Source organism: Vidua chalybeata, chromosome 1, assembly GCF_026979565.1.
Source record: "Vidua chalybeata isolate OUT-0048 chromosome 1, bVidCha1 merged haplotype, whole genome shotgun sequence".
Taxonomy (NCBI): Eukaryota; Metazoa; Chordata; class Aves; order Passeriformes; family Viduidae; genus Vidua; species Vidua chalybeata.
Window position 1 is genome coordinate 68,272,191 of NC_071530.1, and position 18,473 is coordinate 68,290,663.

Sequence of the window (18,473 nt, forward strand, 5' to 3'; positions counted from 1 at the left end):
GCCCTAAGTAGGAAGTGAAACAGTTTTAAATGCCATTTCCTTCTCATTGTAACATATTTTTATAGTGATGCTTTCCTGAGTCTCTTCAATAAAGGGAATAAATTTATAGCCTATTTTATTGCAGAATTGTTGGAAACTTGTATTTCCTTTCTTAATTTTCATCCAAACATAGTTTAAATTCAGCCTCTTCAGTTCTTAAAGACTGTTACTTCTAAACATGCAATGCTTAGCTCATTTTAGCATAGTGATTTTAGGATTGTAGCTGTAGTACAGCTAAATGAGTTTCTCTTAGACATAGGGAGAAACATTGAATACCCACAGTACTGTGTTTTATTTTTAAAAATGACAAATCACAGCTCACCACAGTGAGGCAGTTGTAGTTTGGGTCCTACACATCTTTTGCAGCTTTCAGAAAAGTGTTGTTTGTTTCTTGTATGAGTGCAAATTTATGCTTAGCATGCTACTGGTAGATCTGCTGTATTGGAGGTAAATAAAGCCCAGCAGAGTGTTGTCATCATGATTCTCCCTGAAATGTGACTGAGAGAGACTCAGGGCAATTTTGCATGAGCTTCCAGATGCAACATCCTCCTTTTCAAAATCACACAGTCTGTCTAAAATGTCAGCTTTCTGTCTGTAGTGGTGCAGCTGTGTGTATCATATCTACTCTTTTTTAAGAAATAAAGATGTATCTTAAGACTCTGTAACTGGATCACATGATAGGGTCATGATGGGCCAGACTTTTAGGTGTGGGGCTAGATATGGTTTTCTTGACTGTGGGCACAAAGTAATAGTTAATGTTCCTCAGCATAACTGGTAGCTCAGGCCTCTGCTGTTTCAAAGGCCCAGCCTGGACCAACCATCTTTATTTGGTTTCCAACACCTTAGCTGGCTTCAGATTTCCCCATCTCCACCCTCCTGGTCCATCATCTTCTTGCACTGTCTTTCCCTGAGGCCCAAAATTTCTTACCTAAAGTGTCATGCACAGACACGTGTGCATGTCTCTAGCTACATGCAGGCATTTACTGCTCAGTGCCCGTGGCATTCATTGCTGCTAAAGAAATCAGTCTCGATAGAGAAGAAAATTACTGGCATGAATATTCCACTACTTACGAGTGTAGTCAGCTAACATATGTTCAGTGGGATACATCCTCTTGCCCACATGCAATTGATTGGAAATTAGGAGCAACAAAAGATGTTTTACAAAGGTAGTTCCAGCTCTGAAATGCATGCAGCTGTATTCTGCCGACCTTCAAACTCCATGGCAAGCAGAATTGATAGGACATGTGGACGGTTTTGATATTACCTAGTGTTGCATACCTGTGCTAAGTCTACTTCAGTAATTGAAAACAACAGATGATGATCTTCAGCCATAACATTTCACCTGCTTGGTTATTGCTTGTAGTTTCTTATTTTTAACTGCTCTTGATGTCTGCTCTCAGCCATGGATCATATGGTGCTGGTAGGATGCATACCACAGTGCCAGCATGTTTGATGAACTTAAGTGAGAAAAGCCATCACTTCTGCAGTGTGTGGAGTTTCTCCCAGCTACCATGCAGGCATGTGACAGGAGATCATTCCTGATCAATAACTGTCCATGGCTTTTTACGTAAGACATACACATTTTAGTTTATATATCCTGCTGCTGCCACAAGAAACTAATTTCCAGCACGAGGAATGCAACACAGCTACTTAAAAGCAGAATGGTCCTGAGCTGGAATGATGTTACTGACCTGAAACACTTCAAAAAGCTTGATTATGAAGCCTGCTGTGGTTTGAGCTTGCAGTTTCTGAGATAGGTTAGCACTGCTGTGAATCATTGTGAGACATGATCAGACTGTTGCTTTGTAAATTACATAATGAAGTGTTTGTGTGTGAGTTTCTACTGTAATGGGTAGTTAGACTGTGCTTTGAAAAGATCAGAGTCTACATCACATGATGGTAGGATCTGGAATTTGTTTTGCAAACTTGACTTTCACACATAGAGACATGAAGTCTTCCAAAGTCCAGCTTTGATTCATAATACTTCATGTATTAACTGTAGCAACAGGAGTGAATAGTCAAATAACCCTTTGGGTAGCATGATTTTTTTCAACTAAATTAATAATTGGACTTGAGTTATTTAGATAAAAGCTCCTGTGGTTGAGAGAGAATTTCCCTTAGTTTTCCCGTAGATCTCAACTGTGAAGAAGTGGTAAGCTAGTTTGAAGGATTTTGATAAAGGAGCAAAAGTAAAACCTATTATCCTTGCCAGTTCTTGGCAATTTACATGAGTTGCCATTACCCCAGGACTTCCGAAGTGCTGTATGAATTGTAATAGCATTTGTGAATCAGTCCTCTTTCAGATGCCAAATGGCATGTATTTAACACTTATTAGCCTAGATGTAACATTTTAAAATCCTGCTACTCTTGCAAAACTTTCCAATTCCATATACCAATTTTACCCTGACTATTACAATCATACCTCAAAATGCGCAATGTGGGATATCCCAGCATGAGATATGAATTCAGTGATTTAAAAAAATCACTGCAGCAAACATCTTGGATTTTTTTAAATCAGTGTTTTTTAAAAATTTCTAGGTAGAATGTGTCTTATTGTGGTAAATAATAGAAGGTTTCATCTCCCTTGCTCAGAAAGTAAGACTTGACTAGATTTGACTGTGATAATCTGTCTTGAATTTTAACCTATGATATTATTACATTATTTATAAATGCTCCTCTCTTTACTACTCTCAGTCTCTAAAGACTGGTATTCACAGCTGTCAGAACACTTCTGTAGTAAAAACCATTAAATATTTCCCAGTCCCATGTAAAATTTTTAAAGAACTGACAACTTCATATCATGATTCAACACAATGAGTCTTTCAGTGCCATTTGATTGGAGTGAAAATAAGGGCATTTCAGATTGCTATTTGTCTTCTTTTTTTTTATAGTGTTGGATAAGCAGGACAGTTGGTAGAAGTCACGTTGAGGGGGGAAATGGAAATTCTGGGTCACTGAGATCCATTTAAGCAGTATCTGTTCTTGAAATAATTCTATATTAAAAGAACCATTTGCATGTATTTCTGATGTGGAGATGCTAGCGATTTGAACAGATAAGGCAGGTTATCAAGTCCTGCATTATATGGTCCACTGGAATTTTATGTTTGGTTTCATGGCATGACTGTTAATCCTGGGATCAATGGAAATGAAAAGCAAATAAAGCTGTATACATTCACATATTTTTTGTATATTTAATCCTCATAATAAAGAAGACTGCATACAGAGATTTTATCTCTGCTGGAGTTGCTCTTGCAATTCTTCTCATGTCTTTAATGGCTGTGAGTAATCTGTCCTTATTTGGATGCTCTGCTCTCCTTTCTTTCCGGTGCTCTATGTATGTGCTCATCCGCCTCCAGATGATTTTAAACCTTAATCTTGAACCTTATTTTTCTTCAATCCATGTTTAAAAAGAAGAACTATTAAAAAAAAAAAAAACAAAAACCAAAAAGCCAACAACAACAAACAGTCAGAAGAGCAACTTAGGGTCAAAAGAATATTTCTGTAAGAGGCAAGACTGTAAATCCAAAATAGGAAACCATGTCTGCTCTGATCCAAGTGGCTGTTCTGCCAGTCTCTGGGTCACATTTGTATTGGTTTTGGATCAAGTAACACAGCAAGTACCAAAAAACCCAAGAAGAGGAGAAGGAGCTCATGGCATTTCTTGCATTAGTTTCCCTTTTTTTGTTATCACATTCAGGAGATTGTGACCCAAATCATAATAAAATGCTGCTTCCAATATCCCATTGAGATAAAAATCACACCCTTAATAAGAATCTGTGCTATACTGTGTTGATATACTAGGCCACTTTTAGAAACAAGATTTTTTTCATTTTTAGGTGTTTTAGATGTGATTCACACTTAGGAGGTATTTGCCTGTTTTAAAAGCCATTATTGTTCATCTGCTTGTGAAAGCAACAGGCAATTTTGGGAGGCAGGAATGGAAATACCACTTTTCAAAGACTTGTTTGGATTGTGATGCTATATATTTAGAATTAAGCGTTTCATTGCCTCGTAGCAAGTACAAAAAATGCACTAAACTTGTGGTTTCTAGAAATACTTAGTCTGTCCTTGTTAGCAGACTGTCCTCTTGTGCTGTAGATCAATATATGCATTTTGGCTTGTTTCTACCATTTGTTACTAACTGAAATAAAATGCTGGAAGCTTCCAGTTATGGATCAGGTGGTACAAGATAGGCAGCAAAGCAATTCCAACTGCATGTGACAATGAATGATACCAAAAGTACAAAGCAGTGACTACACAATTCAGGGGGCTGCTCCCTCTACCTTGGCAATTTTCCTTCTTCCCTGCCCCGCAGAAGGCTGCAATCCTCGCATGGTCCCACTTCTCCTCTCTCCAGCACTTCTCTGGAGGGAATAGGGAGCAAGTTGTTAGTCTACAGTTAGAGCCAGTGAGTGTGTCTGTATCCCAGGGCTCAGGCATGGGATGCTGAAGCCTGTACCATGCACAGGTGAGAAGGATGAAGAGGATGTCAGTACCACATTGTATTTTGCACGTGGAGTGTCCTTTCTTGGCTCCCTGTGTGATGAACTTCTTGTTCCCACAGGTACCACAACAGAGGAATGAAGGACATGACAGTTCTACATTACAGCCTTTTTGAGACCTCGAACCATAAGTCCAAACTATGTAACAGTCCTACCGTGTTTAGTGATTTCATTATTTTTGTAGGGATATTGTGCAAGATTCAGATATTTTTTCTATCTAAAATATGTATTAGGGGGTTTTGATTGTTTTCAGTATTTTGTGGCTTTGGTATCTTTACGAATTACTAGTGCTAGTATTTGATTGCATTAACCATCAGCTAAACTCAGACATTAATTTCATCAAAAATATTTTAGAAAACAATGGCTAAGGCATGTCATGCATTCTTCTCCCCAGAATTTTCAAAATCATTGTAAGATAGTAATGTGTTTGCTTTGGAGCCCTTTCTCATGGGAACACATTTCTTTCGAAGCTGTTTTTGAGCACTTAACTACAAGGCACAAAGAGGTGTTGTTGTAACATTCCTCTTAATAAACAGTTTGAGGATTTTTTTACTCATGGTACAAATACTTGCTGGCATAGTCTTTTCATTTGAAAGATTGAAACACACGTGTAAGGACAGTGCTTCTGACACACAAGATCAACTGTAGATATTTTTGCAGTAATTCATACTTAGTGGTAGTCACCATTTAGTGAAAAAAAAGGGTGCAAGGAGAGCAATGTCATGGCTAGAAGAACATGACAGCAGAATAAAGGTCTGTCCTGAAATTAAAGAGAACATTTAAGTAGTGTTAATGAAACTTAGCAAGGGTAAAATGGTATAGTCCTTTTGCCCTGTAACCGAGTGTTAAAGCAATGTGTATTTATGCTTATTCTTTTTCAGATATCCAAGAAACTTGCAAAGGTTATGAGATAGTCAAGACAAGAATTTTTGAAAATTTACCTCTTAATTCTGGTTCTGCCACTTACTTCAGTCACACAGAACATCTTTTTTGCTTTTTATCTTTACCTGTTGTCTTGGATTCTCCTTTTTTTAAAATAGGTAATTCTACAGTTGTACATAAAACAAAGTTGGTTTACTGCACACTTAATATGAAAATGCTTTTTGGTGTGGGGTGTCATGAATATATCTTAGAGTTAGGAAGTGCCTTTTAGATTTTCTGCTTTGCTTTAGAGAGTTTGCATCATTTGAGATACTGTGAATAAGGAAATTGAAGCATTGTAAACTGTACTGGTGGAAGAATGAACAGTATCTTATAATTACCACTGCACACATAGTGTCATGCTGGAAATGTTATTCATTCTCCAACTGATCTCATGTGTAAAGATGGTTTTCACTTGACCTCAGTCAGAAGGGGCCTGAATTTTGCCTCCATACAATGTTGTGTCCCTGAGGTTTCTGTACTCCTTATCAAAGGATGTGCAGTTGGGCATTAGATATCTGTCTAGCCTGATTATTGAGTACAAGTAAAGTATATTATGCCTCTGTAGAAAATTGAACCTACCTTTTTTTCTGCCAATTTAGTTTTCCTTGCACTAAGAGGATCTTAAAGTGTTTGCTGTTATTTTATATATCAGTTTGTCAGCATATCTCTTTATACTATGTGTATGTAAGGAGCAAGTGATATTTTGTAAACAAAATTTGATGTGTTAATTTTATTGATGGCACATTGCAGTTAATTCTTATGGAATTTGATAGCATTTTTCAGGTTTTTCTGCTTTTGCTAGAGCTGGATTGTTTGTGGGGTTTGGATGGGTTTTGTTGTAGTTTTGGTTTTTGGGAGTTTCTTTCTGTGATGCCCTTTATAAGTCATGCTCTCATTAATTTTACTTATCTTGCTGTGTCAAGACACTTGCAGGACTGGAGCATTCTTTGAATCCAAGAACTTTTTATTCTTACTATTTGAGCTTCATTGAACACTTCAACAGTGTTCTACAGCTGCAGCAAATTTTCTGTAGTTTTAGAAAAAATTATTTTGGTTATTGACAGTAATTTTCTGTGTCTGGCTATGAAATTCCTCCAAGTTTCTGCCCCTAACGTGGTTTAAATAGATTTGCGAAGTGGTGTATGTATTAGAGGTATCTTTATTTATCAACAGAGAAATCACATTTTGAAAAAACATCTAGGAAAATTAGGGGATCTTTTTTGAAGGAATATAGAAATGGTATGTAAGTGACAGAAAGTGGCAGAAACACTTTCTGTTTCATTGGAATGCAAGCCTAAATGATTGGCTTAACAGAAAAATTAATATAGTCTGGTTTTTTTCCTTTAGAGAAGCAAAAGCCGTCAGTAATCTTTTTTAGGCCACATGACATTCTTTGTTCTCAAAAGACTGACTCTTTGGTGTCCTGTGACATCCTCATATGTAGCATAGTAGTGAATTCTTGTAGACCCAATTATGGAAAGTCAGGTAAGTGGCATTTTTCTTTATTATATTGCACAGCTTTTAAGTTACACACTGTTGCTCTACATATACACTGGAAAACTGATGTAGGAGAAAAGCACAATATAATAATATTAAAAAGTCACTTACCCACCTTCCTGTTTGTGCATGGCACATTCCATGCATTGTGTGGTGGGCATGAAGTCGCTGGAGAGTGTACAGTGGGACACACAGCTGGTTGAGAACTGGGTCAGTCTGTCCTCTGTGTGTGTCTGAGACACAAAAGGACAAACACAAGGGCAGCTGTTACTCTGCTTCTGAGCTCTGACAGCACTGCTTGTTCGCTTTGGTGCTGTTTGACCACTGATGTTCAAACTCGGGTTTTCTTGAGGCTGAAGGCCAGGAAGGCCAGGTGACATAGGCTGGAAATCACTGCAAAGCTATCCTGGTTTGCTAGTGCCAATACCCTTTTCCCCTACCATATCAACAAGCATCACCAGTGACTTACTTAGCTTACAGAACTAAAAGCTGCTCTAAGCAGTAGTATGTTGTGGACTTCGTTTTTGTTCTATATCTGTGCTCCAGTAACAAAGAAACTTTACAACAAGGGCTGTGACAAACTCAGGATAACATTATTGTATAGCTACACAAGGAGCTAGGGAACTGGAGCAGAAATAATGTTACATAGTTTTATTGTTCTATAAACAATTTCCAAATACCAGTATTGTTTACAAAGCAAATTCTATGTCTGTAAATCATGCAGAGCAGAAAAGCAGTGTTTAATTTGATCATGGTATGTCAAACCTGTAATTTCATTTCTTCTCTCTTGAAAGTAATCATGTGACTGTTTTGTGGTATATGTATTACAGATTATTTTTCATGCTGAAAGTGACACATAAGTAGTACTTAGGATAGATTTCTATCCATAGCAGCTTTCAGATTTTAGGCATATTTGTTCTAGCATTAGTTTTTAAGACCAATGTATTTTAAAAAATTTTTTAAAACAAAAGATGTTTTAATTTATGGGTGTCCACTGTATGCCCTACTGGATCTAGGAAGAATCTTGCTCATACTTCATGGGAGAAAATACATCTTTGGGAATAAATAAACACTGGGATTTCAATCAATATCCCAACATCATTATTCTTCCTGAAAACCTTATTTTTCTTACCTTCTGTAAGAACAGAAATTTGACTAAAGCAACTCCATAGTCTTAGCTGTTGTAGCATCATAACTTGCCATAAGAAATTAAAAATAAAGTTGTGGGTATAAAACCACAGTGTATCCATAAGGTTGCACCAGAGGCAGGAGTTGTAACTCCTAAGTTGTTTCTACAAAATTCTGCCTTTTTTCTTCCCAGTGGAAGTAGAAGTTAAGGAGTACTCTTGAACTTCAGTTTGTGGAAAGCTGTGCATGTTTCATCCCAGTTGCAGAGGAGCTTTGACAAGGCAAGAAAAGTGTTTTAATATCACCTTCAATGCCACCCTTGCCTGTCATAATGAGAAAGATGCCTGTTTAGTGACTGCTTTTTCCCAGCTCAAGCCAGCTGCCTCCAGCTAGACCTTTCTTTGGGTAGATCAATCACCAAATTGCATATATATCTCTTGGGAAATTCAGTGTGTGTGAGCAGTAAGTACAAACATCAGTGAAAATTCCCTATTTCAAATTTTTCACTGACTTTGAAAGATTTGCTAGTCATCCTCGTAATATTTAACAACCATAAATAAAGAACACTCTTTATGACTTAAATAAACAGCAAAGCATTTTTATTAATTATTAGGCTAGAAAACAAATCTTTTTTCTCATATCTAGGATTGGTCCTCCAAATAAGTTTATAAGTATGTTCTCCCTGCAATGTAGGTAATTTATGATACAGCCAGAGGTGTAATAGTTCTGTGAATAAAGAGAAGCTTTTAGCTTCCAGGGATACAAAGTGTTTTTCATGAATATTAAGTAAACTTTAATGATTGAAGAAAAGAGTGAAGTGGAGGACAGTCGTTCATACCCTGTCTAAACTGGCCTACAGCCACATTAATGTTTATAACAGATTTAGAGCATAGCTAAAATAACAGTAAGGATTTCCTTCTCTTTTTCCATACCTTTTTCACCATTATTTAAACATACATGTAACTAAAAGGGTGAAGGCTTATTTACTGCAATTTAACTTATCTGCTTATTTACTGCAATTTACAGGACTCATTAAAGAAAAATGGAAAGTAACTGTAATCACTGCTCTTTGAAAAGTAGTGATAGATGGCAATTGAATGGTTTGAAGCTATTAATTGCAATGAGATTATAGTAGTTGTGATACCTCTGATGTCAGGTGCTTGAAATATTAGTTATTTCAAAGACAAAGTGGATTATAAATTATTTGTAAATCTGTACTGAGGTGATTAAACCCACTTATTAACTGTCAAACATGGGTACTAGCTTATGTTGCAACTCTGTCATTTGTATACTGGAAAGGGAGTTAAGATGTAAATTTAGGGGTTGTATGGGAATATTTGAAATAACTAGTTACTTTTGAGACTGAGCATTTCCTGTGCTTTCTACTCCCATAATGAATTTTTGTTCAGCCTTCAGGTTTTCACAGACCACCACTGGCCTTTTCAGCTGACTGGAAGATGTTCTTGAGCGGAAGGAAGCCACTTCTCTGAGGTGGACTTACTAACTTGCTTAACCACATGGGGGAGATAAAAAACAGCAGATCTGAGCAGCCTTCCTGCAGGTCACAAATACAGTTATGGCATCCTTGAATTTCCTCTGCGGGGTCTGCCATTGCCTGACAGTACTGCCCTCAGTAAAGCAATATTTTTTTCCCAGTACAATGAAGAAAATATATTGCACTGCATGGGTCTTCTTTGTAATACCACCCCGTGCCATTCTTCTTATCATTAATCAAATGTTGCTTACTGAAACAGATACAAGATTGCTTAATGGTTTGGTACCAGATTTATTGAACTTTAAGGAATGACAAATGGAAACAGTAGAAGCTGAGGAATAGTTCAGTAGTTTGAAAAAATTCCTATCAACTTGTTTGTGTAGCTCCTAAATTTCACCATGTGTTTGCACTCTCAGATGCACATACAGACACTTAAAGGATTCCAATCCCCTGCACAATATAATAAAAAAAAAAGCTGAAAGGCTAAAGTGTGTACATTCAAAGTGGTGAAGGAAAAAAGCAAGAGGATATCTTTTTCTATTTATCTTCTCCCATCAATGTTGTTTTGTTCCAAGCTTGAGGCTTTCTCATCGGTATGTTGTATGTGGCATGTGGATATTTTTAGGAGGATGTTAGCAGAGCAACAGGCATGTTGGATAACTTTTTTACTCTTCATTTTTTACATAAAAGGTTTGGTATGGTCATTGAAAAACTTGGCATTCTGGTCTTTTATATGCGCTATTAAAAGTGCAGTCAACCATGGGAAATATTCCCCAAAAATGTTCTGCTGGTAACTAAAATAATAAATAGCTGTAGTTTATACAAAATAAAACCTCTGTAATGGGCATTGCAGTTCCTCTTACATGCCCTGAGCTGGAGCTAGGATTCAGGGGCAGGAGGGCTCCTGTTTACATTCTGCTTTCATTTTTGTCCTGTGATATTTCCACTTTTATTTTGTTTTAGCCATTTCTTTTAGTTGAGAAACAATTCTCCTCCTCACTCCTGCTGAGTATCTGACATTTGGACTCTGCTCAATTGCTGAAGCAGTTTGCTCCATTTTTTTTCGTTTTGCTTCTCTGTCAATGCTCAAAAAGTGTTCCTCTTTTGGTGTTGTGACTTGTGGCATACAGTGACTTCTTCCCTTCCTCCCTGGGGCCCAGCATGAATCTTTCCTCTGCTGCTTGTAAAAGGTAAGGTCACCTGGCTGTTGCTGGGAATATCCTAAGCATGCACAGGATTTGTTGGCTCCTTTTCCAGAGATCCCAGGCATCAAACCACTTCACAGAGCTGTCTGTAGGTGATGCCATATTTAGAAAACTTCTAGAGATGCTGATTGCCTGGAAGCTCCCAGATCCCCCCTCCACATAAGCTCCTTCCTCAGGCTGCCCACTGCAAATGGATGTATGGCAAGTTATTAAAAGAGGAAGATTGTTTATCAGTCTTTGATGTTTAAAGAGATGTGATAGTCATTAAAAAATCCATAGCCCACCATCATTCCTCTATTCATTAGAGAACCTGTAGCATGCATTTCAGTCATCCTTAAACAAGTTGTCTCTTAAAGGACTAAACTTTCCAGTTATTTCAGATAGTTTTCTCAACTAAGAAAGTAAATCTATTTCAGTATCACTTGTACTTCCATGCCTATCTCCAGAGGGTACATGTGGTTGTTGCTTGTCTTTTTTGTCAGAGGGACTTACAGCATTTTATGTCACTTTTACTTACTGCATCACAGAAACCCCTGTTTGCATCCTCCATGCACGCTCTGGAATCTTTTAAGCTGCTGAAGAAGCATGAATCATCAGTCATTCCTTTACAATTTGGTGTGGAAATGGAGGTCCAATGTCCCTGGAAGTTGCAGCATTTTACCAGTGTTCAGCTCAGGAAGGAGTGTCAGAATTTCATCCCTTCTTTTTTAACCTTGCTCACATTTTCCATAAAGCTGTATAATTGTTAACACTCAGTTATGAAGTGTGTTGTATAAATGACATTGCAGTTAGGGTAGGACATGTTGGAGCATTATGGTTGATTCAAGTGAGTGATAACACTACATATGATTTGAATGTCTTTTCTTGTGGGGGAGGGAAGAGCTTTCAGCTTTTTAATGTCTCGTCTTTTAAGTTAAAGCAAAAGTTAATTGCCAAAGCCATAACAAGAATTGTAACAGAGGTTTGCTGCTACCCTGCTCTCTCACATGGCCACCTCCCCCTGTTGAACGTGGGTGTAGCAGGCTGCCTCACTGCAGGTGAGGAGCTCTGAATCAGCATTTTGTGCTTGCTCAAGGCTCAGTAATGTAAGGTGTGGCTGTAAATACAACCCAGCAGGGAAGGGCAAAGCCGGCTGAGAATTTTGGTCTTAACATAAAGCTCCTTTCCCTGTAGCGCATCATTTGTCACTTAGGAAGCAGTTGTAGGCTAAACTGAAAATGAAATGTCATCTTCTAACATAAACACATACAGGGCAAAGTGAAGAAAAGCGTATGTCATTTCATGAGAGGAAAGTAATCACAGCAATGCTTTTGTTTTCTAAAAATGGGTTTGAAGCGTGCCTCCTTCACATTAGGCAGTTCCCTGAATGATCATTTTTAGTCTATTTTTGCATGTCTGGGATTAAGAAAAATATTGTTACTCATATGTAACTGTTTGTTCCAGTACACAAAGGTAGCAACCTCTTCAAAAAGCTTTTATGTAGAATAAGGCAGATAGTACAGGTTATATATAGTTCTTTCTGTGAATACTGATGAATGATTGCTGACTTTGTGATAATGCGTATAAAAGAGATTTTTTTTTTGTTGTACTTATTATCTCCTATGCTGTCACACAGGTAACATCCACACAGGCAGATATTCTTATTGATGCTCAGGCTGTTGCATCACTTTTTGGGTGGCAAATGCTTTGAAGAATGGGAAGAACTGTGGGTTCTTTCACCAGCCTCTTGTTCCTTACTGCTATCTTGCATCCATCAAAACTGTTGCCAACACTGAGCTATAGCTAGTGAAGTTTTTAATAGATGTGCAAGGCACCTACAGTTATTACACCACAGGTATTGATGTTGCATTACCTTCTGCTACCACCTCGTATATGCCCAGTGACCCTTATAGAAGTAGGGTCGGTTTCTTCACAAAAATACATTAATCTTTTGCAGTTGGTTATTGTTTGTGTGTACATTTGGTTTTGGGGTACTGCAAAAACTTTTGTGTTTCACTTCACAGATTGTTAGGGCTACATCTACTGTGTTTGGATCTCAGTTTCACTCTACATGTAGTAACAGTGGTGTTCTGCTATGTAGAGTATGCCCAGAAGTAAACAGGAGTTTCCAATTAAGCCTTCTGGTTTACCCCATTCTTTTTTATTATTATGAATAATACTAGATTGCATCATAGCCAAACTAAAACATACATGCTGTTCTAAGTCAGCTTTACTTTTGGCAATAGAGTTGTACCTTTGATATCTGAGAAAACACCTGGAATGGAGCTGTAATGTGAAGCAAAATATGCTTCATATTTAACAGGCAACAAGTTCAGAGATCTGGTGTAGCATTTTAAGTTGCTAGAGTGAAACCTGTGATCATTTCTGATTGTAAATTGATAGAGAATTCTTCACAGTAATCATCATTGTGTTGGCATCGCAGAACTGCTATGGCAGTGAATTGTGATTTTTTAGAACCACATTGTTACATCAAGGAGACCATTACAGCTGAGCAATCCTACCAAAACACCGTGAACAAATGAAACTGCTTGTTTAACAATCAGTGCTGTATAACATGTTTCAGTCTGTAAAGGCATCTCTGAGGACTGAGGTATTCGGCAGAGAAGTAGAGTGAGAGAAGGACTCAATCTGAGAGTTGCTGGACAATGTGGGTGAGGTAAAACTCATCCCGATGCAGTTATTCTGTTTTCTGCATGACAACAAATAAATTGGAAATGTCTGTTTAGGTAAAGTGAGAAACCAGTAAAGTTTCATTTAATGGGATTATACCCATACTAACTGGGCCAGTATTTAGTAATTATCTGTACTTTTTAAAAAAACTCTCAAGCATAGCAATTTATTTTCATAAAAAGACATGCCAGTGTATAAAAATATTTTTCTTCTTTCTTTAATAGTGTATGTTTGCTGCTAAAGAAAAGTTCACTCAAAAAACAATTTATTTATAAGAACTTGACTTATTCTTCTTTATCTTTACTATGAGATTTTTTGAATTAGTTGATGTTACCTTGATGCTAGCAAAAATAATAGCTTGATAATTATAAATAAAAGAAAAGAGGTACCACCTGTAAGTTTGGTGCTACACCGAACATTACTCATAATGGTAAAGAAATTCAGTTACTACAAAATTATTTAATAATGTATAAGTTTATAGTTGCCCTAATTAATATTCACTTTCTATATTTTTAAGTGACTTCTGGCTTTTTTTTAATTAAGCAATAGAAAAAAGGCTGGGCAGGGTATTTTCTTTTCCAAATACATAGGTAAACAACAGAAATACAGAAATAACTAATATACCTGTTGCAGTGGATTATTTTCCTTTATTCCACTAAAAGTATATTGGTGAAGTTTGCCTTTTGTGCCTGGGTCTCCCTTGATCCGTTGTTGTTTAAACTTTTCATCAATGCCTGCAGGTCTGTGATCAGTCACTGATTAAACTTTTTGGGGCAATTATGATGTGTTCAAGCTTCGGTCATAGCAGAGAGTAGCCTAGTTGGCATTTTCATGCTGTGTTGTAAGATAATGAATTGAATATACAGGAGAAGGAAAATAGAGGAAATCTTAAAATTCTTTCTTTTGCAAATATTTGAACATTATCACATTTCTATCATTTTCTTCTGCAAATCATTTTGATGGAGTTGAGAATGGGACGTAGCCAGTCTGCAATATGAATAGCATAAATCTGTATATGTGTGTTTTGCAGGCAGAGCTTCACTGAGTGGAACAAGGGGTCTCATACAAAGACAGAAAATGGCAGAAAATCCTTCACAGAATGCAGCACAATTTTGGGGGAAATAGTCTGGTATATTTAATTCTTGCTGTAATTAAAGGGTCTTTCAGAGCAATGATTAATGTGGAATGCAGAGGTTCACTGTGGGAACTGTTTCTTTCACATTTATACAGACAAGATTGATTGGAACTAAAATGTATTTATATGACAGAAGGTCTAAAAATACAAAATGTGCTGTAAACCCTGTGTCACTCAGCATAACAAGGTCAAGTCATCTTTTGTGGCTTTGGTTTTGCATTTTTAACATTGCTTTAACATGTTAACAATTTTGTATTTTATTCTGTAGGGGAAAAAAAAGAAAAGAGGCACTTTCTGGTCTTGTGAATTATATTCTGCTAGAATCAGAATTCTCTCCTGAATCTGACTTCCATAACAGATTAGAATAGTGGTCGCTCTGATCTCTTGGGGCTTCGAATTATGATTTTTTTTTAAGTTTACTGAGCTAGTGTTTGAGGCACTACAGAATTCAGAAATGCAGCCCATCAGCAGTTTGCTGAATTCGAGTTTCTGCCTGCAGAATATTAAGGACGTATGAATGAAGTTTAGTAAAATACATTGAGCCATTCTGCAGCTATATATATTGCTGCTGCAAAAATATTACAAGTATTTTGTAGAAAATAAAAGGCTATCATCCTATTAACATGAAATAAAATCTGTCCTAAAATTCATAAACAAAATCAAATTATGAATGCAAATATATGAAATTAAGGGAAGGAAGTAGTAGGATGCAGTTTTTCGGTGCATCCTTTTTACTGATTTTGCCATACGGGAAGTACAAAGGGAGAGGCAGCATTAGAAGATTCAAGGCAGAGTCTTCCCTGGCTTTCCTTTGTTCTACAGCACCTCTCCAAGGCTCTTACATATTCTGCTGAGACAGACTGTTGTGTGCCTGCTTCACAGAGGGAAGTTCGTTTTGGAAATGAGACGTTAAAAGGAAGTAGCTCACAGCTGCTGCTTTTGGAGAGGAGGAAGCCCTGTTAATAGGAGAAATGATGAAAGGAAAGGAAGACTTAAGGGCACAAGGGTAAAGGATGAAATAATGGCTAGAATGAAGCAGAGTGGGAAAGGAAAAATACTTGCTGCTGCATTCCCTCAATTTTTCAAGATTTTCAGCTCTCTGGTATTATTTATATGGGTCTGACCAATATTATGTAGAAAGAAAATACAGAGAGATGCCAGTCTTTGCCAATTAGCGTCTGCATAAGAAGTAACCTACTTTTTAATTATGTTTCTCTTTCTTCTATGCTGCTGTCCTGAATATGTCAGCTTTTACCACCTCCTTTTATATGTCCTGATATCAGGCAAAAAAAGATGTACCCTGTTTTATAGTTGATGTTTTGACATAGATACAAAATCACATCAGTGTTACAGAGACAATTTTCAGCCTGTGGTAGTTGTACCTATTCTGCCTATCCTACCATTGTACAAGATGTGTTAAATCAGAGCAGGTTCTGTAGAATCAGTTTTGTGTCTCTGCTTGAAAGATGTATGTTGATTTGGTATATAAGTGAAACATACAAAGAAAGACTTCACCGGGGGTTTTGTGTGCTTTTCCCCTGTGTAATTAAGGTCTTGTGTTGATTTCACAGTTCTGCATATTGGTGTTAGTCAATGTCAGTAGCTCTCTCAGAAACCAAGGGAAATTGAAATTACTTTTTTTTTGTTTTATTAAATTAAATTGTTTGGCTGAAGTGTCCAATTAGCACCAGTCCAATTACAAGATACCCTGGTGCAGGAAACCAGGAAGCAATACATCTTGCTTCCTAGGAAGAAACTTCATTGTATTTTTAATAAGTGCTATTAAGGAAGACTTCTTTGGGAGCAGGTTTCACTGGGGGTTTGTTCATTATCAGCTCAAGGTGAAGCCAAGGGGAACCTTTCTTATTTCATAGCAGAATTGATTTTTAAAAAAGAATAAATAACAAGTGCATGCACAGGGGGTTGGTGCATGTATTAAAAAGTGGAGTTGCCACTGGTAACACAGCTGATTTCCTTTGTAGGAAAAGTTCTTGTTCATTACTTACCTGAAGTGAAAGGTTAATGGCCTGTAGCAATCTGAAGGAACCCCTACAAAAATGCACAGCAAGGATCTAATGTGGTACAATAGTGCTTTCCATGTGCTTTTCCTCAAGACAGACACAGAAGATAGCGCTTGCTGTTCTAATAAATATACTTCATGAAAAGAAGTACCCAGTAAACTGGAAAATGAAAAGGTCCCTGCCACTGTCAAACAGACAGCTGTCACCACAGGCACAAATTTTGATTTCTTTACTGAGGTTTGCAAAACGTGCTGGTTATGCTTTGTAGAGAACTGCTGAACTCTTCCTTAAGAAGCATCTTCGGTGTAGTAGAAGTGTAGGAGAAGTAACTTACTTTGTAGTTGTATCTTTTGCTTTAATTGCTTTCTCAATAGCTTAAAACTATTACTTTGGCACACTTCTTTTTTTTTTCTTGCAGTTTGAACACAATTAAAATTGAGATCTTTGTTTGGTATGTTTGATACTGGGGTATTACGAAGAATTTTGTAATTCTTGAGCACAAACTCAAGCACTTCAGGGACATCAATTAGGCACCTCACTGAGACGCCTGTGATGTTGGATGAAGCCAAATCACTCAACAGCTCAGGGAGAAAATGCAGCGTATGTGTTTCAAACCAAAGAAGAATTTAATGGGTATACACTGCAACCATCAATCTGTCATTGAAGGAAAACCTTAAGTTGGCAGTGCCTCTGGAAATGACAGTGCTGCCTGGTCCATTATCTATGTGCAAGTAAATGGTGTGGTACTTGGGAAAGGGAATCAGGCTGGCTAGGAAGCAGTTTTTCCCAGGCAGGTACCAGACTGATGGTGGGTAGCTTAGCCACTTTCCACGTCACTTCACCAAAAAGCTGTACAGATTTTGATGTCAGCAGGAGCAGAAAGGGGAAGAGAAAATGCAGAAAGAGGCATGACTGCTTATTTTGAGTGACAGGCATAGCCAGTAACAGGATAAAATGTGCTTCAAATGAAAGCAGCTGATTTTTACAGCTGTGAAATATCATCCCTCATCTTCTAAAAGATGCAACTTAGCTTAGTCAAAGGTATCCAAAGAGCAGTAGTGCTAATACGAGCAGTTCCAACTTGGAGTTGGTTTCCCAATGAAGGCATCCAAGCAGCCCCCAGATAAGAGGAACAGTCCCTTACAAGGGACTCATGGCAGAGGGGGAGCCCATGGTGGGCTGCACTGCTACAGAGAGAAACCTCAACCAAAGCAGGTGGGTGGGGACTCCTCAGGGCCATGACTTCTCAGGCTATAAAGATAACAAGGAAGTAGTCCCCAGTGCTTCTGAATAAGAATTCTGCCAGGGCTAACTTGAAGTGAAGCCACATATTAAATCATCAGAACTTTTTTTGCAGCACTCAGATTTTCCTCCCATGCTGACCAGTCTCAGCTGGACCATAGCTTGAGTTGGGTATTAAATATGTATCAGCAGTTTCAATTTATTTAGTGCCAGGTGCTGCCAAAATGTCTTTTTTGTCAATGATTTTAGCATAGCATTGGAATACTGTATGAAATTACTTTTTAATCTGCCCTACAAGCCGATAGCTGAGTGTTACATAGATCACAGTCTGTTTGAACCTAAAAGTATTGCTATAGTCTCACTTTTCCATATTGAGTAAAAACTTCTATAAGGCACAGATCTTTATCTTGATTTCCTGGAGCAATATTTGATGAATCTACAAATTTTGACCATGTCACTTAGTAGACATATATGCTTTCCTGACATAATTGAAAAATTTTTAACCCAGTTTTCTACCTGCTTTTGAAAGCACATGCCTTCCTCCCCAGTCTTCTTCCTCCTCCAGCATCATCATTTCACTTACTGTAACTGTTCCTTACTTCCTGTTTGGTAGTT

General features: G+C 37.5%; 1 protein-coding gene across 4 annotated transcripts in view; it reads left to right on the forward strand.

Moving 5' to 3' along the window:
- The window catches only part of LYRM4 (LYR motif containing 4), an 86,205-nt gene that overhangs the window by 35,912 nt on the left and 31,820 nt on the right, over positions 1–18,473 (forward strand). Inside the window, exons 3-5 of one of the 4 annotated variants that reach the window (XR_008434922.1) lie at positions 4,604–4,683; positions 5,423–5,581; positions 8,284–8,660. The exons of 2 other annotated variants lie outside the window; for them this stretch is intronic. The gene's annotated coding sequence lies outside the window, so the exon portion shown is untranslated. Of the gene's footprint in view, positions 1–4,603; positions 4,684–5,422; positions 5,582–8,283; positions 8,661–18,473 lie in introns of those variants that run through there. One more of the 4 variants, XR_008434915.1, reaches the window with a different exon arrangement.